The sequence below is a fragment of the Camelus dromedarius genome, chromosome 24, assembly GCF_036321535.1.
Source record: "Camelus dromedarius isolate mCamDro1 chromosome 24, mCamDro1.pat, whole genome shotgun sequence".
NCBI classification, from domain to species: domain Eukaryota; kingdom Metazoa; phylum Chordata; class Mammalia; order Artiodactyla; family Camelidae; genus Camelus; species Camelus dromedarius.
Genome location: NC_087459.1, coordinates 30,901,821 through 30,922,509, shown reverse-complemented (window position 1 = coordinate 30,922,509; position 20,689 = coordinate 30,901,821). Strand labels below are relative to the sequence as shown.

Here is a 20,689-nt window from a genome sequence, read left to right as displayed (position 1 = left end):
ATTGGCCAAGCGCGCCGCCAATCAAGTGCATGTAAACACCTTGGCCCTCAGCCATTCCTATAAAACCAATTACGGACCAAGGGGCTCCAGCAGTTTCCAGGCTCCCCTCCGCGGGGCTGAATGATCAAAACTGGTGGTGAGAATTTTTCCCGGCCGTTTCTAGGCAGCCCTCCCCCTCCACCAGTTCGGACCCCCCCTTCCTCCTCCTCCCTTTTTCCTTCCCCCACCCCCCAGCGTCTGGGCTGAGTGATCAAAATAGAGGAAGATGGTTGTCGCCGCAATCCAGGGCTTTGCAAGGCGCGGTTTAATGGGCCGCCTGTCAGCTTCCTGCTCGCAGGAGGAGGTGACAAGCCAAGCGAGCCGGGAAGGGCTTGGGGCCTGGCGGGCTGCACCCCGTGCCCGGGCCCCAGGCCCCCCACCTCCCGTGGGGCGCGCCTTCTAGAACGCGCGGTGGAGACGCCAAAACAGACAAGGGCTGCTTTTTCCCTCCTCCCCACCCCCCCGCCTTAAAACAAAGCAGCGATTCATTCCCTCTCCCCCAGCAGCGCGGTTGGGTGGGACGGGCAGGCGAGAAGGCCGTTTTCCTAGCCCTGGTCTGCGGGTTCCTCCCTGAAACGCGGTGTCAGATGGTTACTGATTAATATTTTGGAGAGGCCTCGGCGGCGGGCAGCGGGTGAGTCTCTAATCTTCTAAAAGGGGTTCCTATAGAAACGCGGGCCAGGGTGCGCCCCTCACCCCGCCCGCCCCGGCCGGGGCTGCGGCGCTTTGCACTCCGCGCCCCTCCCCAAAGGCTCTCTTCGCGTGGGCGCTCCCCTCCCTTTCTCTACCCCCAAAAAAAAATCAGAGCAGGAAAAAGGATTAGATCGGCTGAGCGCGAACTGACTCCCTCTCGATTCTGACATTTCAGCCTATTAGCATTTCTCCACGGGGCCTTCTGAAACCTATTAAAGTGTAATATTAAAAACCTCTTGGCTGGGGGCCTCTCGCCTTCCATCCGCCGCGCCCCCTCCAGGGAGGGCGAGACCGGGAAAAAAAAAATCTGTTGAGCTCAGAGGAAGCAGCAGCCAAGCCCAAAAAGTGCTTGGCTGGCTGCAGTGGCCAGAGGGGGAGGGGAGCCCCAAACCCCCAGACTTTGTACTTTTATTTTGCGCTTTCAGCAAAATCCTTTCTGGGTTGAGTCGCCGGGAGCTGCCCGCAGCAACCTACTTGGCTGTGAGCGCGAAGAGTGCGGACGCGGTCGGAAGGGCAGTCCTGGGGGCCGGCACACGCTCTCCGCAGCCCGGCAAGGACCCGTGCCCGGCTAGGCATTACGTACCCTCAAAAGGAAGCTTGGAGGGACAGAAATCCTTGCCGATCCTGCCTCGGAGAGCAACCGCGGTGATTAGATTTTAATTAAAACAAGAGAAGCCCGCTCTTTCGCCCCGAGCTGCGGACTCAGCGTTTTTGCATCGCTCGTTCTATTTTTTTTAATCCATTTTTAAGGCAACTTTTCTGGAGGGGGGAAATGAGCTAGTTAGCGCCCATTCGTTCTATTTTCTTTTCTCCACTTTTAGAAAAAGAAGGGGGGTAAGCTTCGAGAGCGAACTGGGGGTGTCCAATTTAATTCCAGTATAAATTTGAGGAAAAAAGTTCAGCCTCTTGAGGGCAGTTTCAAGTTGCCCTTCCTGGAGCCTCCTGCGCTGGTTTCTAGGCTGCCCTCTTTAGGAAGCTGGAGCTCCGCGTGGGGGAGGGAGGGGTGAGAAGGAAAGAAAGGAACGAAAATAGCCGGAGCCGAGGGGAAGGAGCGGCGGTGCAGGGCGCGCTGGTCTCAGTGGCTGCCGGGGCGGCGGGAGGCTCCCAGTGCAGCCCCGGGACGGCCAGGAGCAAAGACGGAGAGGAGAGGGGGGTTAGAGAAAGGAGGTATTGTGTCTCTGTGCCTTGGGGGAGGAGGGGGTGACTGCAGAAGAGAAATAAATGCAATTGAGCTGCAAGGGGCTGCTGCAGACCAAGGCAAGGGAAGGGGCCGTGCGTCAGGGCACAGCCCGGGTGGGCGCCGAGCGTTCTCAAGTCTTATGCAGAGGCTTTTGTGGGTTCCTAGTAAACCCTCCCACGCCCAAGCCCCCAACGCTCAACATTCAGACCCCGGACCCTGGTCCCCCCACTCCATTATCCCCGCGGGGTATCTGGAATGTTTTTCTTTAATACATCTCAAGAAAAAATAGAGGGAGAGAGCTAGCGAGTTGGGGTGGGGAATACAAAAGGCTTGCGGGGTGGAAAAAAAACAAAAGCCTATTTTTATAAATGTTTAATGTTTTCACCCCTGGATGCTCCAAGACGCCGTAATTGTGACGGCGGGGTATCTGTGCCATAAATCATTTAGTTGCTAATAAAAATTCTGCCTGTTTGCCCTGGATTTGCCAATGGCGTTTGCATTTTCCAAGTGTGCGCCTGGTCGGCGTGGCGAACCAAGCCTGCATTTCATTAGGGCCGAGGTTCGGGGCAGGCGAGGTCCCCTCCCCCACCCATATCCCGGGCCTTTGTGGGCCGCAGCCCCCTTGGGCTGCCCTTCCTGCACACACTCGAATCCGCGCGAGTCGCTGCGGGGCCCTCCCGCCAGAGCTTCGCCAGGGTGTAGGGTCTGGGAACACGGAGGTGGTGACGGCGGCGGCGGCTCCTGGTTCCCTGCTGCGGAGCGGGACTCGCAGGACAGACCTTGCCTGCACCGGTTCTCCGAGCTGCAGCGTGTGTGAGGGCGCGAGGGGGCCACGCCGAGGAGCCGCCCGACCCCAGCGCGCCCTGATCTTTGCTCCCTCCCGGCCCGCGCCCGGTGCCCCGCACTCGCTGGGTAAACAGCGGCCGGGAGCCATCTTGGGGCGGGGGACGGATCCCAAGCCAAGTGGTGGGCGCAGCCCAAGCTCCTTCTAAGACCCCCACCGTTCATCGGGGGCCTTTAGGGCACCCCTGGCCGGGCTTCGGGGTCTGGGGAAGCACCCTCTCCGCTCTGGAAGCCACACAAATGTTAAAACCAGGCCTGGGCGCCCCGCTTAGTGCGGGTAACAGCGTGCAGCCCGCAGTCCTACCGGCTCCGGCCGCCATCTTCTGACCCCCTCCCTCTACATACTTGTGTTTACTCGGCAGGATCCGTGGCCAAAAAGAGTGTGTTGACGCAGTGTGTATGTGTGTGTATTTTGTACTGGCTGGACGGAAAATCGGCGGAAGGGGGGAACCTCCTCGCAACCCCCAACCTCAGTTCCCGGAGAACCTGCCCAACCAGAGCTGTAGTCCGCGGCCATCCTGGGCGGCCGAAGCCGAGATCTTTAGAGTGTTCCCAGGCCTCCAGCTCCTCCAGTGGACGCGGCCCGACTGACAAAATTCTTCCCCTTTGTTTTAAAACCAAGGACAGGCCAACCTTGGGCTCAGCTCTCCCCGGCTGCACCTTTGTTGCGCGGGCTCAGCTCCTGCGCCTCGGTCAGTCCTGCCCTATTCAGCACTAAACCCCGCACTTCCCAGAACCCTGGTGTTGCTGGTGACTTGCACACGTTCTCCCCTACTCCTTCCCCAGAAAAGAAACCGGCATCCTTTCCTAGGCAAGGACGCCCAAGCTACCTCCACCGGCCGCCCAGAGCCGCTTTTCCTGGTGGGGACCAAAGTCCCCGCACTCCAGCAGCCTGTCCCCAGGTATTGGCCGGCCTCTGCATCCCGCTCGGGAAACCATGGCCCAGTCTTTAAAGCTCCAGTTTCCAGTTCCAGGTCCTGCAACCAGGGACCTTCTGGCCTGGGTGCCGCTAAAACCCGGAGAGGCCCCGCCCGGGAAAGCCAAGCTAGCCATCCCCTTGCTGCGGCTGGCCTAGTCAGGACTCGGTGCCCAGCTGAGGTTCGGCCAGCCCAGCCAAGATCCGTCCAGACCCGCCAGGAAGACCAAGGACGCGGTGCCAGAGCCCCAAAAGCCGCAGGGACCAGGGCGCACAGCGGGCAGAGCCTGAACCCAAGCTCCAGGACCGGCCTTGTTAGATTCCCGCAGCCCTCGGCTCCGCCTCCGGCCCTGGCCTCTTCCCTCGGCCGGCTCTGGTCTTCCACTCCACTGTTTGGCTTTAAGGGGACGGAGACACTCCATGCGCAGAGGGCTGGCTGCGGCCATAAATCTCGGGGCAGGGTCCTCCTTCCCCATTCTCTCTCTCGCGGGTACTCCCAGTCTACCCCACGTCCTGGACAGCACCCAATGCCTTGCCCTATGCTCTCCTTGTCAGGGCCTGGGGGCCCAAGACCGCAGGGAGTCAAGCCAGGCGCTTCCTAGTTCTCCAGAGAGAGGAGGAACGGCCTTGACCATTCCACTCGTTGCCACCATCTTCCATCCCCGTGGCCACTGGACCCAGACACGTCCTGTGCCTCGGGATAACTGGGGTAGGGGTGCCCAGGCAGGGCACTTACTGATAGGGAGACTAGGTGCGGCTGGAATGGGCCCGTGTCCACCCGCTTACACCCCAACTCCGGCTCCACCATCGAGGGCACCAGGGTCAGGATCAGAGTGGCTTCTTAGGACTCAGACTGCCACCCCTCTCCGCAGACCCGGCTTTAATCTTGCTCTATGGTTCTGCCCTTGGAGCCCTCTGCGGGTGCACCACGCAGAGAGGAGAACTTTTTTTTGAGCGTCCGAGGACCAAGCAGTGTCGTGGCGGGGGCTCCTCTGGTTCCCCACCCCATACCAGCCCATCTTCTTGCCGGGGGTACCCCGGGCTTTTCGCTGTCTGAGCCCATTTGGCGCCCTCCTCGGCCGCCCGCTCTGGCACAAGGAGGCAGACCGTCAGGAAAGCAGGAATTGGTTGGTACTGGCAGCAGTCTTTCTACCCGGAGCATGAGGCGCAGTGGGTAGGAGGGGGAGCAGCCCCAGAGAGGGTGTATTTGCAACAATAACGCCTAATGTCACCAGCATTGTTTGCGTTTTTGCCAGAGAGGCCGGGAACAAGCCTTGGTGCTGGTGGCCCGCATCAGCCAAGCAGGCGGTGCGTGCGACCAGAGACAACCCCCTCGGGACAACCCCACCTTGCTCGGGACTTCGGGTGGGGACAACCACGGAAGGGGAGGCATTCACCCTTCCTGGGTGCCTCCCGAGAGCGTCACTGTGCCAGTAACACAACTGCAAACTGTGCCGTGGCAGACGCCGGAGGCGGAGGGTTTGGAAACCTCGCTTGGAAATACTGTCACCCAGTGAGCTTCGGCTCCTTCCTAGAATTTCTAGAAGCACACTTGAAGGGACCGAGGCCTTCTAGCCCGGACTAGGAGAATCGGAGCTCTGGCTCTGGCGGCGGCGGCCGCAGCCCAGCCCAGGAGCGGTGAGGTGGCTGAGCCACATTCCGGCCGTGCCTCCCCCCTGGGCCCCAGCCCCGCGGCGCCCCAGGAAGCGCCTCCGAAAACAAAGCGCTGCGGTTTCAGCCCAAGGTTAAAGTCCACCGCGAGCATCCCCCCGCCCCGCCCCCATCCAAGAGCGATAGTGTTTCTCCAAATAAACCGCCAATAAATCAGCACTCGGGGCCGCCTGCTGAGGAGCTTTGCTGACCTTGGGGAATGGATTTCCTGCTCGACCCTTCAGAGGACAGGCGTGGGGAGGGGGACACAGTGCCAGCCGTGCCCTCCTCCAGAGGGAAGCAAAGAGGGCTTGGTCCAAGGCCATTTGTGGGCGTTTGTTGCAGTCCTTGTGTGCCCAGAGGGGATGGGGCTGCCGTGATTATCTGGGGGACTGGCAGTGCCCAGCGGTGGGGGGTGTTACTGTGGGAGTCGGTTGCTCTGAGGGAAGCTGACCGCGTGTTCACGGAGAGCCTCGGGTGCCTGCACTATTCTAGGCCCTGGAGAAGAGGCACGAGGGACAAACAAGGCCTCTTTGGGGGCCTTCTTTGTCTGGGTGTGCCTGGGTGTGTTCTGCCAGCGAGTTTGTGCGGGTGTGACTAATGGGATTTATGTATGTCAGTGCCAGGGTGACTAATGGAAGGCTTGGCAGCACGTGGGTTTGGGGAGGGGTGTGCCGGCTGGGGGAGGGGCGCTGCACCTAGGTGGGGAGTCAGTGCCCCAGGAGAGGGCCCCCCCATCTCCTGGGGCCCCCCTCTCCTGCTGCTGCGAGTTCCCAGCTTTGTTTGGGCCTCTGAACCCCTTCCTGGCAGGCCTGTGCATGCTGAGAGTTCTGGAGCAAATTCCACTGGCAGCCAGGCCCCCAAGGTGCCCCAGTCCCTGCCTGCTGCTGCCCTGACCCGAGTGGCCCCTGCAAATCCAGCCAGTGCCACCCCCTCCCACCGCAGAAACTTCCCAACTTCCTGTGTTTCAGTCTGAAAATTCCTTTTGATGCAAACCCCTGCTTCGTGCAGGCTTTGACAGCCCTCTGGCTTGGGAACCATGCTGCATCAGGCCCATTTAACAGACGAGAAACCAGAGGCACAGAGAAGAGAAGCAACGTACTCACACAGCTAAGAAGTGGCAGCAGGCACCCTCAGCTAAGCCAGGCAGGGCACTGGGGATACAGATGTAAATGTGGAGCCCCAGCGCCCCAGGGAGCTGCCAGCCTGACCAAGACTAGTTCAGGAAAAAGGTAAGCACCCGAAGGCTCTCACCACCCTGCTGCCCACAGTCGCCCTTCCCCGTTAGTCCTCCCTGCCTTCTCCTGGGACCCCTCTCCGGCCTGTAGGGGAGGCAGCAGAGGTCAGAGGTTAACAGGAGTCCCTTTGGCCTGGGCCTGGTGGGGGCAGGGTGAGGTCAAGCTGGCGGGAAGCCCAGCCCGCGTTCCCAGCTGGAAGGCGGCTGCGGTCAGGGCTCAGGAGGGCCAGCGCTCCCGCTCAGGACCGAGAATCTTACTTACATCTCCTCTGGGTCTGCTGGTGTCTGACACACGCCCCAGTCTCTGGGCGTTCCTCTAGGTGTTATTTCTGCTCCTTGCACACGCATTCTGTCCCACACATCTGTGCCCCTGTTATAGACACACTCGCCAAAAGAGGGGGTGACTTCCTAAGGTCACCCGGCCTAGGTGGCACAAGCCAGCCAGACGTTTCTGCCCAGCTCCCCGCCTTCCCCGCGCCCAGCTGCTGCTCTGCGGCCCGTGGTGGCATCTCCCGAGGGAGGGGATAGCTGGCTCCAACCCTTCTTCCCAGGTCTCCTGGGATCCTCCCTCCCCTACAGTCTCCCAGAATGTCTCTCTCTCTGTCTCTCTGTCTCTCTCACATCTCACACACACCCACACACAGCACACTCACACACTCACACAGGAGCCTCCCACTCGCTTCACCTCCCTCCCACCCTTTTTCTTTTTTTTAATCCTTCTTTGGCATTTTCTTTCAAGCAGAAAATAAAAACATTTCCCATGGCTACAGCTTTGAAAGCTTCCCTCTCCTTTCTCGCCCCTACCCCCATGTCAGTCCCTTTCCAGAGTCAGCATAAAGTCAAACACAAACCCCCACAGATCAAACCCGACGGCACCCCCCACCCCTCCGCTTTCACTGCGTGTCTCGGTCTGTCTCCACCCTGAAGAGGAGCCCCCCAACACACACAACACAGGCTCACGTGCACGCACGTACTTTGTGGCCACAGGGAGTCTCTTAAGAACCTTCTAGAGCTGCCCATACTAGTAAGACCTACTTACTCGTCTCCTGCTGGAAATATGTGGGTTCTCCCCCACTCTCCCCTGTCCAGCCCTGCTCACCTGGCCCAGGCCCTGTGGGCTTTTCTCCAGGAGGCCATCTGTTGTGTGCTGAATACCCCCAAAATTCATATGTTCACATCCTGACCCCCAGTACCTCCAAGTGTGACATTATTTGGAAATAGGGTCATTGTACCTGTAATTAGTGAAGATGAGGCCACAGTGGAGTCAGGTGGGCCCCTAGTCCTGTATGACTGGTGTTCTTATAAAAACAGGACACAGGCAGAGGCCTGGAACAGCCCACAGAAGGAACCACCATGGCCAGCACCTTGATCTTGGGCTACCAACCTTCAGAACCGAGTGATAATAAATTTCTGTTGTTTAAACCACCCAATCTGTGACCCTTTGTTACAGCAGCCTGAGCAAACTAATACACCACCCCAAATTTAAGGGTGGGAAACACAGAGAAGCAGAAGCGGGACAGCATCTAGAGGGGAGGACTCAGCACAGCCCAGCCGGTAATCCTCAAGGGCTCAGATCTGCTGTTGTTCATGGGAAACTTGTGTATCAGTCAGAATGAGCTAGGTTATGCGGCAGTGACAAAAATCCCCAACATCTCAGTAGCTTAACACAAGACAAAAATCCATCCTCCCCGACACATTGCTCTGAGCCTGCGCAACCCCCCAGGGCAGCTGATTGCCATGTGGCAACTCAGCATCCCAAGCCACTTAGATTTCCCAAGTTGTCCACCCCCCTGTGAGGCCATCATTGCACAGAGGATTTTTACTGCCAGAGCATTTCTCCTTCCTTGCATTTATCCACTTGTGTTTGTTTAACAAATACAGGCTCTGTGCTAGGCCCTAATGATAAAGTGGTAAATACATTGGACCAGAGTCCTGTCCTCACAGAGCTTACAGTCCGGTGAGAGGGACAGTTGGTTCACAGAGAACTCTTAAGTGTAGTGAGCCAAGGAGAAGGCCTGGGAGCAGTGGAAGGGGCTGGACCATAGTCTAAACCTGGAAAGAGATGTTTTAAGTGGCTGGTATGCAACTGTATTAAATAAAAGAAATACTAAGTCCCACAAGTAGGAAGCTCAGAAGTATAGCACCTTCAGGTATGGCTAGATCAAGGACATATACCACCCTCCTCCCTCTCAATTTTAGTTCCCTTTCCACTGGCCCCATTCTCTCCTACAAACATCAGTTTCCTCCGTGTTATAGGATATGACCAGCCTCACATTTGCAGCAAGAAAGAGGCAATTCCCCAAAGGTTTATCAGGAGAGAAGGTAGTCAAAGAAATAATGCTGGATGGAAACATACTGCCAATAAACTCTTTACCCATCACACTCTTCTCCAAGGGCAAGATCTAATCAGACCTGAGGAACGACTAATGGGTGAGATTCATCACGCGGCCTTGCCCAAGAGGCAGAACTTCATCACAGGGCTTGTACTGGCCACAAAGCTGGTGGCTTCTCCAGCTGCTTCCCCACCCTCCTCTCCCCCTCCTTCTCTTTCTCCTTCTCTCATGTTCTCGCCCTGTGTCTCTCAGCATCCTGCCCAAACCAGCACACCAGGTTACAATTCCAACTCCAGATGATCAAATGCCATGCTGTGTGGCGTAAGGCCGAGTGGCTGTCATGACACGTATTCTCTGAGGATGGTCATGCAATGTGTCCCTTCTACATTGTGACCTTGACATTCCTCCCAGGGGAGGTGGGACCGTATGTCTCTAACCAGACACATGAAATGACACCAAGACTGCCAAGGCAAGATCAGGAAAGGAGATGAAATGCCAGCCTTTCCAGGCTGGAGTTCGACCTCAGTTCTGCCCATCCCTGGCCAGGCTGCCCTTGCTGGGGTGATACAGCCTGAATGACCGTGGGAGGGAGCAGGAGGGGACTGTGGAGCCAGCCAGCCTGGGTTCACATACTGGTTCTGCCATTTACTTGGTATGTGACGTTTACAAGCCATTTTCCCTCTCTGAGCCTCAGTTTACCCGTCTGTAAAGTGGAGCTGAACATAACCTCCTTTCCTGGGATTAGGTGAGGGTGTGTGTGCCTAAATCAAGTGCACAGATGGTCCCGAGAGAGATGCTTGTTGTTCTGAACACTAGCAGGCCCTCAGGTAGCCAAGGGGTGCCCACCACCTCACTCACTCTACCAGTGAGGGCTGGGTACTAAGCAGGTGCTTAGGAAAGGATGGATTCCCAACTGGCACTGTGTGGGCCATGGTCAGCCCTGTACCCAGCCCACTGCCACAGCACTTCTGGACCAGGACAGGACTGAAGCCTACTCAGTTGCTTTCCTGGGGCCACCATGACAATGGCCACAACTGGGTGGCTGTGGACAACAGAAATTGATTCTCTCAGTTTTGGAGGCCAGAAGTTCAAAATCAAGGTGTCAGCAGGGTTGGTTCCTTCCAGGGGTCTGTGATGGAGAAACTGCTCCAGGCCTCTCTCCCTGCTCCTGGTGGCTGCCAGCATTCTTGGCATTCCTGGGCTGGAAGTTGCATCGACCCGTTCTCTGCCTCCATCATCTCACATCTCCCTTCTGTGTCTGTGTCTGCACATAGCATTCTCTTCCCCGTGTGGGTCTGTCTCTGTGTCCTCTTATAAGGACAGCAGTCATGTTGGATTAAAGGCCCATCTGACTCCAGTGTGATCGCGTCCTAACTAATTACATCTGCAATGATCCTCTTTCTCAATAAGGCCACATACTGAGGTCTCAGAGGTCAGGACTTCAGTATATCTTTGTAGGGCTCACAATTCAACCCACGACCCTGACCTTGGGTCCTTGGCCCTTTGCTTCATTCCAGGGCCAGGACATAACTCGAAGAAGGACTGGGGTCTTCCAGGCAGCTGCGATGCAGAAGGGGAGACTTAGGTCTTGGGGTGTAAGGGCAGTGCTGGGGGTGACCTAAATCCCCTTGGCCCATGTTCCCTGACCACAGGGCCCTTTCTGAGCCCCTGTTGGCTTCTTGGGGGTGGAGATGGTGTGGCTGGAGTAAGGTCTCTCTTACAAGGGCACTCATCCCATTCATGAGGGTGCCGCTGTCATGATTTAATCACCTCCCAAAGGATCCCACCACCTAACAGCATCACCTTTGGGGGTTAGGATCTCAACATATTTGAGGGCCCACAGACATTCAGTCCATAATACAGCCCCTACCAGAAGCCCTTTGCTTTATTATCACTCTCCTCCCCTATACCCAGCCCAGTAGATCTCTGTGAATGTCCATTCAATGAATGAATGAAATATCATTTTGGTAGGGTTTTCAGGGATGAATAGAAGTTTGCCAGGCAGGGAAGGCAGAGACAGGCATTCCAGGCTGAAAGAACAGCCTATGCTAAAGTCTAGAGGGCCCCCAGCAGGATCTCCTGGCTCACAGGTAGCATGCTGGGCCTGGTGGAGGGGAGAGAGCCAGTCAAGGCCTCCCATCCCAGGCGACTGGGCACCCTGGGTCAGCACAGGCGACAGTAGCTGTGGGCTGCCCATTGTGGCCCTGCTGACCTCCTACCCCCTGAGCTGGGGCTCATCCTTGGGGAACAGGGCCCTACCCTCCTCGGCCTCCAGGAACCCAGCTCAGATGATTTTAGGCATCTCTTTTCCCCTTCATGCCTGGATGGGTTGAGTGGTATTTATTCAAACTTTCATTTTATTGGTGTTGTGTTGAAAGCATAGGAATTATTCATGGCTGGTTTCGGTTCTCTTCTGACAACAACCGCATCTTCTTCGTACATAAGGTGCAAATTATGTGTCAACTCAACTCACATCCGTCGGAGGCTGCCCCTGAGCATCAAGTGACGGAGGCTCGGAATGCTCTGGAAGCCAAGTCTCGCTGGAGGCAGCAGGGACCTCAGTGGGTCATGGTCCCACAAGTTGCTAGGGCTGGGGGCTGGGGGTGGGATACCAGGGGGGGTCTCCTTTGCTCACATGTCTGCTGGTGGGTGCTGGCCACCAGCTGGGACCTCCGCCAGAGCTGTGGGGGAACCCCTACGTGGCCTGTCCATGTGGTGGGCCACGTGGCGGTGTCAGGCATTCTCCCAGAGTGGCTCCAGGTTCCAAAAGCAAGCATCTCTGAGAACAGACCTTTTCTGACGACCGAGCCTTGTGTGATGGGCTGAGTTGTGTCCTCAAAATTTCCTAAGTGGAAGACCTAACCCCCAGGACCTGAGAATGCAATCTTATTTGTAAGTAGGTTCATTGCAGATGTAAATAGTTCAGATGAGTCCAGCCAGAAGACTCTCTGAGCCCCTAATCCAGTAAGACTGGCATTCGTACAAAACTGAGACATTTGGACACAAACACACACCAAAGGAGAAGGGAGAGATGAAGGCAAAGATCAGAATGATGCTCCTGTCAGCATCAAAAAACAGCTTCCTTCCTCCATGGTCTTCTAGAATCTTGCCATGTCTCCAGTCAAGACACAAGGTCTGTGCCCCCTCCTCTTGAATCTGGGTTTGTGACTTGCTTGTACCCAACAGATTGTGGCAGAAGTAACAATGAGTAACTTCAATGGCAGCTGCTGCCTTGTTCATTGGTACACTGCCTATGGTGCCCTAAGTTCTTACACGGACTCCATGTAAGACATCCCACACCCTGTGGCCACCACGTTGTGAGGAAGCCCAGGCCACACAGGGAGACCACGAGGAGGCATTCGAGCCGATGGCTCCAGGCGTGGCCCCCGCCCACTGCCATCACCAGCCACCAGACAGATGCCTCCTGATGACTCGCATAGCCCCGTCCTCTGAGTCTTCTCAGCTGAGACCCCAGTTATCATGGACCAGAAACAGGCCATCTCCACTGGGCCCGTCCCAGATCCTCAGCCCAGGGAATCCATGGGCGGAATGAAATGGTGTTTACGGCACTAGGGCTGGGGTCAGCTGCGTCGTGGCAGTATAAATTCAGTAGGTGCCCCCTAAAGCTGAGTCCCTCTCACCTGCCTCCTCTAGCACCTTCTCTTCTCCTGTCCCTCCCTCCCCGTGAGTCCCAGGCACTCCTCCTCCGAGCAGCTCTGTTGCCACACCTGCACCAATGCGGGAAGTTCAGGCCGCACCCCCAGGACTGCTCTCCAGGGCTCACAGCTCCCTGATGGAGCCGGCCAGTGCCCCCAGGGCAGGGATGAGGGGACAGGTAGAGATGGCGCTCCCCTCCATGCCTGGGGCCCATCCAGAGCAGGTCAGAGCCCCTGCATCAGCATCGATGGCCTCTACCTGCTGCCCAGCACCCTGTTCCCCAGCCTTGTCAACACCAAGTGCTTCCTAGGACAGCCAGTAGGACCTGGGACTCCACCTCCGGGTTTAAGGAGATGTGCCGGAGCTCCAGGCCCTTGCCCAGGCCTGTCTGGTCCTCCATGAGCTCCAACACCCAGCACCCAGCTCTTGCATGTTTGGATATGGGGATGGTGAGGCTCAAGGGCCAGCTCTCTCGCTAGGAACTAGGACACCAGGCCACTCCCAGTGCCTCCCATCTCCGACCTCTATCTGTCACTCAACAGATAAGCTTTAGAGGGAGGGTACAGCTCAATGGTAGAGTGTGTGCTTAGCATGCAGGAGGTCCTGGATTCAATCCTCAGTACTGCCATCAAACAAACCAACCAACCTAATTTTCTCCCCTCCAAAAAATAAAAACAAAACCAAACCAGATAATCTTGGACCATTTGCCTGGCCCTAGGGCTGCTGGAGCTCCTCACCTGTGGGGGAGGGAGACCTGAGGCGCAGAGTCTGTGGCCATGATACAGAGAAGGGCAGCCGGTCTGCAGGGCCTGCGGGGTCTGCGGGGAAAGCCCCAAACACGACCTGGGGTGCTGCCGACAAGGACAGCATCCCAGAGGAGGGGGACGCAGAACGGAGTGTCTTACACTCTGTTCAGTTTCAACGACGACACCGTACGCACTTGTGTAAAAGCTTCCAGCAGGAGCATACAGAGTCAGGGGGCACCGGGGCCCCGTCCTGATCTTTCCCTTGGATACCACACAGTGAGCAGCTTAACCAACAGAAATTTCCTTCTCACAGGCTGGAGGCCAACAGTCCAGGTGTCGGCAGGGTTGGTTCCTTCTGAGGCCTCCCTCTTTGGCTCACAGACGGCCGTCCTCTCCCTGTGTCCTCATGTGGTCCTCCCTCTGTGTGTGTCTGGGTCCTAATCTCCTTTTTTTTTTTTTTTTTTTTTTTTTACTGAAGTATAGTTGGTTTACAATCTTGTGTTTCAGTCATACATATATTTTTTGGGGGGTGAGTAGTTAGGTTTATTTATTTATTTTTAGAGGAGGCACTGGGGGTTGAACCCAGGACCTCGTGCATGCTAAGCACGCGTGCTACCGGTTGAGCTATACCCTCCCCCCATACGCATATACATTTCTTTCCATATTCTTTTTCATCGTAGGTTACTATAAGCTATTGAATATAGCTCCCGGTGCTCTGTAGCAGGTAGTTGCTGTTTATCTGTTTTATATACAGTAGTTAGTACCTGCAAATCCTGAGCTCCCAGTTTACCCCTCCACCCCCATTTCCCTAAGCTCTTCTTATAAGGACATCATCCTATTGGATTAGGGTCCACCCTAATGTCCTCATTTTACCTTAATTACCCCTCTAAAGGTCACATCTCCAGGTATAGTCATATTCTGAGGTGCTGCAGGTGAGGATTTCAACAGATCTGCATTTTTGGAGGACACAGCTCAGCCTGCAACAGCCCCTGCACCAAGGTCTGACTGACATTAGCTGGTGGCTGCAGAAAAAGGGCTCCCGGGCGGAGGACCCAGCCCGGGCAAAGGTCCCGAGGCTTGGCCAGGCTTCGCCTGATCATCGTCTCACCTGCTGCTCAGACTTACCTCTCTTGGCCCAGACTGAAGAGCCAGGAACCGGGCGATTCTCGAGGGAAGTGACTGGGCAGAAGAAAACATCTGTGGCTGCTGAGGTGAGGCTCCTGAGACACCTACAGTTGGGGAGCAGGTCAGTCACCCCACGGGGACCACAGGGTAGAGGGCCGTGGGCACCTCAGCAACCTCCTGGGTTAATGAGCATCTCCCCCAAATTCACATCTGCGGAACCTCAGAATTGTCCCTATTTGGGCAATAGGGTCTTTGTGGATGTCATGAAGGTGATTACAATTCAAATGTAGCTCAGATGAGGTCACACTGGGTTTTTAGGGGGGTCCCCATCCAGGGGCTCTTGTTCATATCAGAACTGGGAGACTTGGACACAGACACACACGGAGAAGGATGCTGGGCCACGCAGCTACAGGATCAGGAGCTCCAGCCACCGGAAGCTGGGAAAGAGGCCGGGAATGGGTGTCCCCCTCCCCCCTGAGGCTTCAGAGAGAGCACTCTGTTCAATTTCTTGACTGTCAGGATTTCTGGCCTCTGCAGTTGTGAGAGAATAAACATCTGTTTTGAGCCACGCACTTTGTGATAATTTGGGCAGCCACAGGAAACTGGTATAGCACGATTCCAGCTGGATCAGCCTCCCTGGACCCACTCTTCCCGGCTCCTCGAGCCTCATCCGCCAGTCTGTCTCCCTGGAGGAGCTTGGAGTCTGGCTGAGAAGGGAGGCAGGGACCCAGCCCACCAAAGAATGGGGGCCAGTACGGATGGCCGTCAACACATTGCAGGGGTTCTCTGTGGCTACTGACAGTTTTCAAGCATCCCACATCCAAAGGTGGAATCTGAGGCCCCTCCCTGTGAGCCAGTGCAGGCCCACGACTGCTTTGACCAATCGAGCAGGGCGCAAGTGTTGCATATGCTGTCCGAGGCTGGGTCACCAGAGGCCACACCGCTTCTGCCTGGCTGTCCTTGCACCAGGGGCAGGTCAGTCACTGGGTGAGGCGTCCCAGGAGCCTGGGGCCACCATGTTGCAAGGAAGCACTGGCCGCATGGAGAGGCCACGGCCTCAGCTGAGCGCCCTGCCTACTGCCAGCAGGCCTTCCTGGATCCAGGCCCACCGAACTCTCAGATGCCTGCAGCGCCCGGGTCATCCGACTGTTACTGCCCGAGAGACCCCAGGCCGGGAACTGCCCAGCTGAGCACCTCCCTGATTTCCTGTGAAATCCTGAGCTAAATACAGATGGTGCCGAGAGTTACGTTTTGTACCAGTTTGTGGCGCAGTGATCGTAACCAGCGTGGCCGCCAGGCCCAGTGAGGGATGATGCTTGAAATGGGGTGGAGGGTGGCCAGGCAGGCCAAGCACCTTTCACCCACCCCCTAACTGGACGAATCCACACCAGTCTGACCAGCCAACATCCTGGAGAGGCTGACACTGTTGTCAGGTGGGGGTCGGGAGGTCTCATGGGCCACAGCAGCTGCTGCTCCCGGGAGAGGCCCCCCTACCCTATCCACAGCGGGAGCCAGGCAAGCGTGGGGAAGTAGCCACCCCAGGCTGGCTACAGCCCACCACTGCCACACCGACACCTGCCCAACCCCACAGAATCTCAGACGCAGGGTGGAGGGGCCAAGACAGGCTGGCCAGGGGCCCTGGCTTAAAATAGCAGCCAGCAGTCCTTTATTTTGTCTGCAAGGCAGCCCTGCCTCTTCTCGGGCTGCTTTGATGTCAGTATTTAAACATCACGCGGAAAACCTGAGCCTCCCCAGAGCACAGCAGAGACCCACATGCACACACATTGCGCACGCCCACCCACCTGCTTCCCCGAGAAGCCCGTGGACGTCATTCCAGAGCAGCGCCCCCGCGCCCAACCCCACCTCCACATCTGGGTCCGCTCCCAGGGGCTGCCACGACTTATTCCTACACACTGGGCAGCTTCAAACGACTGAGACGCCCTCTCTCACAGTCTGGAGGCAGGAGTCAGAGATCAAGGTGTCAGCAGGGCCTGCTCCCTCGGAAACCTGCGGGGGGTCCATCCTTGCCTCTCTGCCCCGCCAGCCCCTGCTTGTGGGGGCGGCGGGTGCCCCTTGGTGCTCCTGGGCTGACAGTTGCGTGACTCCAATCTCAGCCTCTCTCACCCCAGGTTTCTGCCTCTTCCTCTTCTTATAAGGACACCAGGCACATTGAATTAGGGCCCACCCATGACCTCATCTTAACTTGATTATCTCTGCAGAGACCCTCTTCCCAAATAAGGTCATGTTCACTGGTAACAGGGCAGGGGTGAGGACTGCGACTTATCTTTTGAGGGGGAACATAATTCAACCCACAAAAATATTCTCCAGATGGTTCTGAGTTTAGGCTTCTCCGCCTCTGTGGGCACCTCCTCTGGCCTCCCCCAGCCCCTTGCTGCCCCCTCCCAGCCTGGTCCCCTGCCCAACTGTGGCTCTCTTGAGGTAGTGATGGCCATATTCCTCTCTGCCTCCCAGGTGCCACCCGGTACCCGGCGGGGGCAGAGCTCCCAGGCACACAGGTGGGTGCGGCTGCCCCATGCAGGAAAGACCACACTCGCTCCTGCACCAGATGACCCCCAGCCTCTGCCCGTGACCACAGGCAGCCCGTGGGATCCAAGCAAACCAATGATTCAGTTTTTACAATATTCCTGAGCCAGGTTGTGGAGAGCCGCTGGCCCGAGCCCCCTCAACCTGCCACCACCTTGGCCCTTCCTGGGACCCCCAAACTTCCTGATAGCAGAAGGATGGACACCTGGCCCAACAGGGGCCCCTGGGACACTCACCCAGGCTCTGTCTCCTCTGACTGGCTTCTGCCAGCTGTAAATACTGTGAATGTCACCCTGATCGTCACCCAGACAAGCTAGCCCCAAGCTGGGGGCTGGGTTCCGCCAGGGAGGAGTGGTTCTCGGGATGTGGCCTGAGCCTGTGTCAAAACAGGGTGTGTGTGAGGACAGGCATTTGGGGCCTGTGGCAGGGGCCTCACAGGGGTAACCCCACGGAGGTCATGGCCATTCTGAGCAGATATAGGCAGCTGGTTAAGGAAAAGGAAGGTACCACAGAGGCCAAAGAAGCTTGTCCTTACCTGGAAGGCTCCTCCACGCCCCCACACCCTGTGGGGTGACCATAATGGGGCAACAAGAGGAACTCCTCTAAGGGCTCCCAGAGAGTGAGAAGGTTGTGTGAGACCTGGGGCAAGAGAACCACCCGGGCAGGCCTCTGCCCTCTGAGCTGCCCGTTATCCCTTGGGATGCTTTCAGCTACAAGAAACAGAAAACTTGACTAACAATCACTTACACAAAAAAGGCACTGACGTTCTCACATAACAAGTTAGCTCAGCAGCTCAGTTACCTCAGGCTTTTACGCCATTCTCTTGGCCATTGCTTCGCGATCACAAGTTGGTTGCTGAAGCTCCAGACATTCAATTCCCCCATCCCCTTATCCTTACCTTTTTGGTGTACTTTGGCCCAGCTGAACTTCCATCAGCCAGCACCAGCCCCTCTGAGGGCCTTCTCAGCACCTAGGGCTTGACTGGGTGGGGATTAACACCCTCCAGGGGCAGCCCTCCACCCTGACCGATGGGAGTTAGCGGGTCAGTGTCCCAGCTCCCTCATCCTTGGGTGGCAGAGCTTGGAGGTGTGTGCTCTTCGCCGTCTCCCAGGCGGCTTGAGCGCCGGGTGCCCACGGTGCTCACTAACACTCCTTTTATTGGCCCTTCCCCTTGCTGCCTCATTTCCCTACTTAATTCAAATCCTTGTCTCAGGTCTGCCTCTGGGGAACCTGAGCTAAGACTACGGTGTCCAAGACAAGGAGGGAGGAGCAAAACTACTCCTGCCGCTTCTCCCCCTATTCTCGAGGGCAGGAACGCTTCCCCTCGCCCCTGCTCAGCTTTGCCTCGCGTCCCATTGGCCGGAAGTGGATCACGTGGCTGCGCTTATGCCAGTTGCGGGTTAGAGCAGGTGGATTTCACGCCTGTCTCCCTCCATCCGGTCACGGCTCAGCCCCTGGCCTGAGGAATTGCTGTGGCTGCCTTTGGACCATTCAGTCGGCCACAGTCTGCAAGCTGTCCCTGCACAGGCCAGCCAGGTCTGCAGAGGGAGCCCTGGGCCTGTGCTGGAAACCAGCCCTGCCTCTGCTCCCCATGGACCTGGTTTCCTCATCTGCAAAATGGGGCTGAAGATACCGCCTCTCAGAGGTGATGATCTGGAACAGGAAATGTGGCTGAAAGGTGGTGATTCAGGGGAGTGGGGTGACAGGGCCTGGCACTGCCCTAACTTCCTTCTCAGTCCCCCTGCAGGCGGTCCCCCACCCCCCTGTCACTGGGGCTGCAGCAGATGACATTGAATTAAACGTGTGCTTTTAACAACTTCGCTGGTTCTGTCTTTCTTCCGTCTCACCTCCCCAACTTCCTGTCTGAGAGCTTATGGGGCACTGGGGGGCAGTGAGGATTTAAGAGGGTGGCATGAGCCAGGGAGGAGACGGACATACATTGAGCACCTCCTACATGCAGGCTCCGGGAGGCTGTGTCCACGTAGGGCTCAGCAACTCTCATCAGATACCCACCTGGTCCCCTCCAATCCCCGCCAGGCCCAGGGGCTGGTCAGCTCTGAGACGAGGGATGCAGGGGAGCCCCTTGCTAGGCTGCCCAGGCCTAGGTCTGCGTGGCCTCCTCCCAACTCCCCCCCACCCAGAGGAGCAGAACCGGGACCTGAACGTGCTCATTAAAGGTCCAGAATCCTGCGGCTTAAAACAGCCTCCCAGATCTGAAACCGGGGAATTCAAAGGCCTTCCTCAGCCTGGGAGACAGGCCTCCCGCCGAGGAGCCGGCAGGGGAGGGGGAGGGGGAGGCTGCACTGAAGCAAGAAGGGGTCCCAGGGGTGCTGATGACAGGGCTGGGGCAGGTAGAGGGGCCCGACCAGCTTTGGGGACCACATGGCGTCTCCTCCCCTCCTCCCCTCCCTCTCCTTCTCCTCCTTCTCCCCTCTCAACTAAAAATGCCTTCCAGCTGCTGCCTCATGCCTGAAATTCCACCTCGGCTCCACCCTGGGGCCTGAGGCTCTGGCTCCTCGCTGGGCGTGCGGTGCCCGGGCCAGGACTGCACAGGTCTTGCTTCGCTGATTTGCCTGCAGGTCACCCCACATCTCTGGGCCTCAGGGTCCCGTCTGTCAGGTGGAGGCGAGAAGGAGGACCATCCGGGAGTAAAGGAAGCCCTGAGGTCAGTCCAACTCCCAGCAGGTGTGGCCGGCTCCCACTCCGACAGGGACGGGGAGGACCCCCACATCGCCCGCCCCGGGGCCTGGTCGGCAGGGAAGAGGCACGGGGCGCAAACGTCACATCACGGGGCAGGTGTGGCTGCAGAGGCCTGACCCCAGCCACCTCACCCCGAGGCCTGGAGGGCCTTCCCCCAGCCCAGGAAGGGAGCAGGTCCCACCTGGTGAGAGGGACGACTCTTCCAAGGCCCTGAGGTGTAGTGTCAAGACCAACAGACCAACGTCCCTTCCCCAGATGAGGCCCAGAGCGAGGTGGGGGCTGCTGGAGGTCACCTGGTGGGGTTCAGCCGCAGTCCCAGACCTGTGTACACTCAGCCACCCCTTGGTTCACTGACCAGTCACTGGGAGAAAACAAGGCAGGGCCAGGCTGCCGGCTAAAGGCTGCCTCGGCTGCACCCCCAGGGAGAGCCCCCGGACCCGCACAGGCTGGCCCTTGATTCAAGCTGCCCGAGAAGTAGTGGGAAGGGGACCTTCCAGGGACCTGGCTCTGCCCACAGGCACAGCAGCTGCAGTAACCTAAGGGCAGGCCTCCGAGAAAAATGCAGGGATCTAAGGCACAACTCAGAGACAGAAAGTAGGATGGAGGGCCCCCCAGGCTCTGGGGAGGGGGAGGGGCCGTGGTTTCTGGGGGCCGGAGTTTCAGTTCGGGAAGATGAAACGTTTTGGAGATGGATGGTGGGGATGGTTGCCCAACAATGTAAATATGCTTCATGCCCCTGAACTGTGCGCTTCGTGATGTTTAAAACGGTAAATTTTATGTTACATGTATTTTCTCACAATTTTTTTAAATGTAAAAAAAAGGGGGGGGGGAATCTCTAAGAGAGTCTGGGTGGGCACCAACCACGTCCACTGCACGCACTTTGCCTGCCGGCCTCAGTGGTGCTGCAACCCCCACCCCCGCAAGCATCCCAGGACACCCCGCGCCAAGTCTTGTCAGCACCCACGGCCAGCAGCCTGAACACACTTGACCCCGTCAGTGTCCACCCTGTGGCAGCCTCCGGGGGAT

The 20,689-nt window shown here is 57.5% G+C and overlaps 1 long non-coding RNA gene across 2 annotated transcripts; it reads left to right on the top strand.

The window, feature by feature from the left end:
* Nucleotides 1–58: 58 nt before the first annotated feature.
* LOC105104245 (uncharacterized) lies at nucleotides 59–18,818 on the top strand. Of its 2 annotated transcripts, XR_010377725.1 has the most exons (5): nucleotides 78–673; nucleotides 1,158–1,377; nucleotides 6,333–6,553; nucleotides 14,187–14,540; nucleotides 18,177–18,818. It is a non-coding gene; the product is annotated as an uncharacterized LOC105104245 (long non-coding RNA). The 2 variants fall into 2 exon arrangements; XR_004142757.2 differs by lacking the exons at nucleotides 6,333–6,553; nucleotides 14,187–14,540; nucleotides 18,177–18,818 and having other exon boundaries at nucleotides 59–673; nucleotides 1,158–2,392.
* The last annotated feature ends 1,871 nt before the right edge of the window (nucleotides 18,819–20,689 follow it).